Raw genomic sequence first — 6,406 nt, forward strand, 5'->3', positions numbered from 1 at the left:
GTTAACTATTGTTACAGTTCGTTAATAGTACTGTTCACAATTCGTTAAGATAAATTTTCAAATTTGATCCTTGAAATTTGATTGTGTTATCATTTTTCAAAATGGCTGGTATGTATCCTTTAGCTTCACAAAATTTGTTAATGCAACAAATGTTGCAACTAGATACCGAGATAGGTTCACATTCAAAATGTCCACGATTAATGAAATATAGCGATTTTGCTAAATGGGAACCCCGTTTTCGTGCTCATTTGGGTTCTGTTCATCCTGATTGTTCGTATTTCTTGGATGAGGTTTACACCGTTCCTATGATTGGAGATGAGACTATCGGTTACACACCTAAAGCTATCTCTCAATACTCATAAGAAGAAAAGAAAGCGTTAGAGATTGAGACAAAAGCCTACTCTACTCTTACAATGGCTTTACCCGAAAACATCTTTCACCAAGTGGGTAGCATAAAAATTTGTGCTTCACTATTCCAACACATTCGTATGAGGAGTATTGGTAACACCGCTAAAAGCAAGAAAGTCATGCTAAAGTTTCAATTTAGAAACTTTAATTTATTGAAGGGTGAGACCGTCGAGGAGATGACGACAAGGTTTAATCATTTGATAGCCTAGATGGATAAAATGAAGTTGGAAACTTTTGAAGTTTATAAGATTGATACTATCAATAGTGCACTACCGAGTTCTTATTCTACGTTTTTAATGGTTCTAAAAGAGAACAATTATTTCAAGAATGAAGACTTGACTGCGACTGAGTTCTTGCAAAAGATTGAAGTAAGAGAGTACGATCTAAAATGTCAAAAGTCTTCCAAGGAGAGTCAAGATCCTGCTTTTTACGGTGGTAGCATGCCTTTAAGTTCAACCATTTCTCCAATCACTGCATTTCTTACACAAAATGCAAGTGAGAATGCAACAACCATCTATAGTGATCCAAGAGCATGTTTCTACACTGCTGGAAATTCTGGTTCACCAAATGTCTCGAGTTCTTCTGGAGGATCTGGAAATTCATCTACTACAAATCAATTCTCATCACCACCAACTGTCAACATGAAGGAAGCTGAACAAAACTTTGCTTTCTTATCAGCCTTCATGTCTTCCTATGTCATTATCAGATGATAGTCACAAGTGATTTGACTGATGAAGACTATGATCAGATTGATCCGGATGACTTAGAGATTATGGACTTGAAATGGAATATGGAAATGATTGTCCGTAAGGTTAAGAGGTTTATGCAAAGGATCGGTAAAGATCTTCCTTCTTTAAACAATAAATTGGGATTTGATAAAATGAAAGTCAAATGTTATAATTGCCAGAAATTCGGACACTTTGCAAAAGAGTGTGATAAGCCAAAAAAGGAGTATACTGGTCCTCGTGGTCAAAACCAAATTTCTTCAACACCACGAGGTAATGATTCTGAAAAAAAACCGTCTACTTCTGGGTCACAAGCAATGTTTGCTGATGGGAATGATTGGTCACAACGATTACTGTGTAATGACAATTAAGCCAATTTGGTTATGTTCAAGCCAAATGATGTTTTTCAAGATGCAAGAAGAAGTGAATTATCATCTGATAATGACACTGAATCGGACTCTGATGATTCATGTGTTAATATTCCAACCACGTTTGCTTGCATGGCAAAGATCAATGAGGTTAGTCCTTCTATCTCTGCTAACTCATCTGTTAAAGTAACTTGTGTTGAATGTAAGACTAACAAACCTAAGTTAGAGTCTTTACAGAGTCATAATGATAATTTAGTGAGAGAAATTGCTTCACTAAAGGATACTTATTGACAATCTCTTGAATCTCAAATGAGATATCGAGAGAATATTGAAGCTTTGTCGACAAGTAACCATGATCTCAAGGCTGAGTTATCTGTTAAAATGACAATCAATGATCAAAAGTTTCAAGAAATTCTGAAACATCGTTCAAAGATAACCGAGCTTGAGAATGAGGTTCTTGAGTTAAAGAACAATTTGGGAAAATTCAGAAATTCTTCCCTTTTGCTAAAAGAAATAATCGAAGTTTCTGGTAAGCAAAAAGATTTAAAGAAAGGTATAGGTTTTGTTGAAATTCCACCACCTTTTCACAATGATTATAAAGTAAATCATTTTGCTAAAAGAGAAGAAGATGTGATTGTGAAAGAACCTGTGATTTCAGAAAAGTCTAAACCAGTTAAACCTGAAACTGTTAAAGCCCAACCTACAACTCAAAAACCTCATGTAGAAAGCAACAAAGTCTTTGTTGAAAATGTTGACAAAGTGATTACTGAGGATGTGTTTGAACCTGAGGTTGTACACAAAAACGAGAACATTCCAAGTTTTAATCACAATCTTTGTGAACCTCGTGAATTTGAGGATGCTGTGTATGGTTCACACACAACTCATGTGAGAAAAGAAAACCAAGTTAAGGTTAAACCCGTGAAGGAGAAGAAACCAGAAAAGCCTAAAATTTCTGATGAGGACTTGATTCGTTTCATCAATCCTACTGTTTCTAAGTCATCATCTGCTCGTGTTTTAAGTTTAAGGGAATGGACACAATATTAACTGAAAAAGACATTCGGATTAGTATTACCAAACCGGAACTGATTGAAAGTGTCTTTTACAATGAAACTGACAAGCTACAAGACCTTGAACGTCAATATGCTTGTGCCAAAACATCAAACTCATCAGACCCATTGGTTAGAGCTAAACAAGTATTAAAAAAGCTAAGAAAGTTCATTTTGTGAAATCCACTGGAACTGACACATTGCAAAGTTTTTCAAACTGCTCTAATCTTGACTTTTATATGAAAAAGAAGTCTGTATTGTCTGATGATTTGGCCAAGAGTTTCACTAAAAATGCGAGTCATCAACCTTCTGTTGCATATGCTTTTGCCAAATCTCAACACGAGCGTGTGGACATGCGAAGTTGCTTCTTGTGTGGACAACAAGGTCATGTGGTGAGAAACTGTGGCCAGAAGAAATCTCAGAATCTTCATCCATTTGTCAAGGACCAATCGAAACAGGTTCCTGTGATAAAGGAGATTCTGAAACGACCTGTGTCGTGTGATGATGATACTCAAATCATGTTTTCAAATGTGAATCCACGTAAGGTAATTCATGTAAACGAAACACATGGTCAAGTGAAACCAAAGTTTGTGCCAACTGAGCCTATATGCAAGAACGTGAACTCAAATGTCATTCAAGCTGCTTATTTAAGACGAAAGTCTAAGAAGCCGGTAACTTATTCTCAAGTTGCTGAACAACAGTTGAATTTTATTCAAGTTAATGTTCCTAGAGAAACTCAAAAGGTGCCAAAAACTGAGGCCTTGGCTGCCTTTTTGAACTAATCACTTTTACTTTGTGAATAAGGTACATTCAAGACTGTGTCTGGTGAAAACTAGATAATGGATAGTAGATGTTCTCGTCAATCGTCATATCACTGGAAATCTCGACCTCTTAACAAATGTGAGAAATATTCAAGGTGGTTATGTGGCGTTTGCTGGGAATTCTGAAGGCATGATAACACAAAAGGGTGAAGTTTCAAATGGTCACATTACATTTGAAAAAGTAAATTACTGTGACAAGGTGGACCATAATTTATTGAGTGTGTCACAAATCTGTGACAAGAAGTAGACCACGGTATTTACTGATAAAGAGTGCCTGATCTTGAAACCGGGATATGTGATTCCCGAGGAAATGATTGTCATGCGATCACCTCGATCAAATGATATTTATGTCTTAAATATGAGTTCTAATGTATCAACGTCTATCGAAACATGTTTTGTCTCAAAAGCAACCAAGAAGGACTCTATTCCATGGCATCGTAGAATGGGTCACATACATGTTCGTAAGATAAATTATTTAATAGCGAATGACTTAGTTTAGGGTGTTTCTTTGAAGAACTTTAAGTTATCTGACCACTGTGTTGCGTGCAAGAAGGGCAAGCAGAAGAAAAAGTCACATCCATCTAAGTTATTGAATTCCATTGATACTCTTCTTGAACGACTTCATATGGATCTTTTTTGTCCTGTAAATCGTGCTAGTAAATCTGGAGATTGGTATTGTCTCGTTGTTACCGATGATTATTCAAGATACTCATGGGTCTTATCTATGAGTTCAAAGGATCAAACACCTGTTCTGGTCAATGTTGCAAAGGTTGCTAGGCGGTCCCTAGGCGACCGACCCCCTTGGAGGGAGTACTTGGGGAGTACTCGGAGAGCACTCGGACATGATAAATATAAAGAAAATTAGATTTTGGGTAATATATATATTTCAAATATCATAAGTTTACTAATATTTATAACAAAATAAATGAATATCAATATAAATAAGAGAAATACATTTTTAAACACTAAATTATTCTAAAAATGTTAATCAATAATTAAAACTAATGATATTTTTCTTTAATATTATAGAAATACAAATTATGTTGTATTTTTTAAGTCAAAATAGACCCAAGTTAACCGATTAGATGTGATTCAGGCTAATGTTGACCACCTTTGACTAATATTTATTAACTTGGTGGAGTTAAAGAAACTCCCCTCGGCACCATACTTTGTAGCGAGTAACAGAGAGTACTCGGCCTTGTAGACATACTTTTACAACATTGGTTCTGGTACAAAACCTAGTCACTAAGATCGAATCACTATACAAATAAAAAGTGAGGAGAATTCAAAGTGATAATGGTACTGAATTTAAGAACACTGTATTAGATTTCTTTTGCATTCAAAAAGGAATTCACCGAGAATACAATGCATCCTATGTACCACAACAGAACGGTGTTGCTGAAAGGAAGAATAAAACTTTCATTGCAGCCGCAAGAACTATGCTTGCTGATTCTAAGCTTCCTATCCAGTTCTGGAATGAGGCGTTGAATACAGCTTGTTATACGCTTAATCGGGTTCTAACTGTGAAACGACTCAAAAAGACAATTTATGAGCTTTTAAATAATCGAAAGCCTAACTTAAAGTACTTGGAACCGTTTGGGTGCCCTTGTACGATGTTGAAGAAGGATGTGGGTAAGTTTGAAGAAAAAGCTATTGAAGGATATTTCTTCGGGTATGCGTCTCCAAAGAAAAGGTTATTTAATGTCACTTCTGGATTGGAGTCTATTCGAATCTTTATAGCGTATGCCGCTTATAAGAATATCAAGGTCTATCAAATGGATGTTAAAAGTGCTTTTCTCAATGGTGAACTACACGAGGAAGTGTTCGTTTTACAGCCTCCTGGATTTGAAGATCCTGATTATCCGGACCGAGTTTACCGACTAAACAAGGCCCTGTATGGTCTACATCAAGCTCCGAGAGCTTGGTATGGAACGCTCACCGACCATCTGACTGATAACGGCTTCATGCGAGGGACTGTCGACTGCACTTTATTTCATAAAACTGTTGATGATGATCTTCTCCTAGTTCAAATTTATTTCGACGATATTATTTTTGGATCTACAAACGACACTTATGTAAGGAGTTCGAGAAGTCCATGCAAACAAAGTTCGAGATGAGCTCGATGGGAGAGATGAATTTCTTTCTAGGATTGCAAGTTCACCAGTCTGCGAAAGGAATCTTTATTCACCAGACCAAATATGTGAACGATGTCTTAAGCCGATTCAAGATATCTGCCGGAAAAATCCCTTAAACTCCTCTCCCCGTGGGTCACAATTTATCACCGGATGAATTGGAGGATATCGTAGATCCTACCCTCTATCGTGCTATGATCGAATCTTTAATGTATCTAATGGCTTCTCGCCCCGACATTATGTTTGTTGTTTGTCTTTGTGCTAGGTTTCAAGCAAGTGCACGAGTGACTCATCTAGCTGCGGTCAAACGAATTCTTCAGTATTTGAGGGGAAATTCAGACATCGGGTTATGGTGCCCTAAGGACGATAACTTTGAGCTTACTGCCTTTTCAGACTCGGACTACAGAGGTTGCAAGATTAACTTCAAATCAACTATGGCAGGGTGTCAATTCTTAGGAAACCGACTTGTTTCCTGGCAGTGTAAGAAGCAGACGACGGTCTCTACTTCAACCGCTGAGGCAGAATATGTTGCAGCCTCGAGTTGCTGTTCCCAAGTTTTATGGATTCAACAACATCTGCGCGACTTTGGTTTGAAGTTTCTTACTACTCCTATTTTAATTGATAACTCTTCTTCCATAAGTATCACCAAAAATCCTGTACAACACTCTAAAATGAAACATATTGAAATTTGATATCATTTCATACGGGATTGCTTTGAAAAGAAATTAATCGGCCTTGAGAAAGTACCAACTGATTTTCAGAAAACCGATCTATTTACCAAAGCCTTTGACAAAACTTGATTTCAATTTTGTTTGGTTTAAATGGATTGAAGACCCTTGCTGATATCCTGAAACAAGGATAATTATCTTTCTTTTCTGTTTATCTTTCACTTTTAAAATTTATTTT

This window comes from Bidens hawaiensis, unplaced genomic scaffold (assembly GCF_021521415.1).
Source record: "Bidens hawaiensis isolate Kalapana, Puna unplaced genomic scaffold, B.hawaiensis_p1.1 tig00022674_1, whole genome shotgun sequence".
Classification (NCBI taxonomy): domain Eukaryota; kingdom Viridiplantae; phylum Streptophyta; class Magnoliopsida; order Asterales; family Asteraceae; genus Bidens; species Bidens hawaiensis.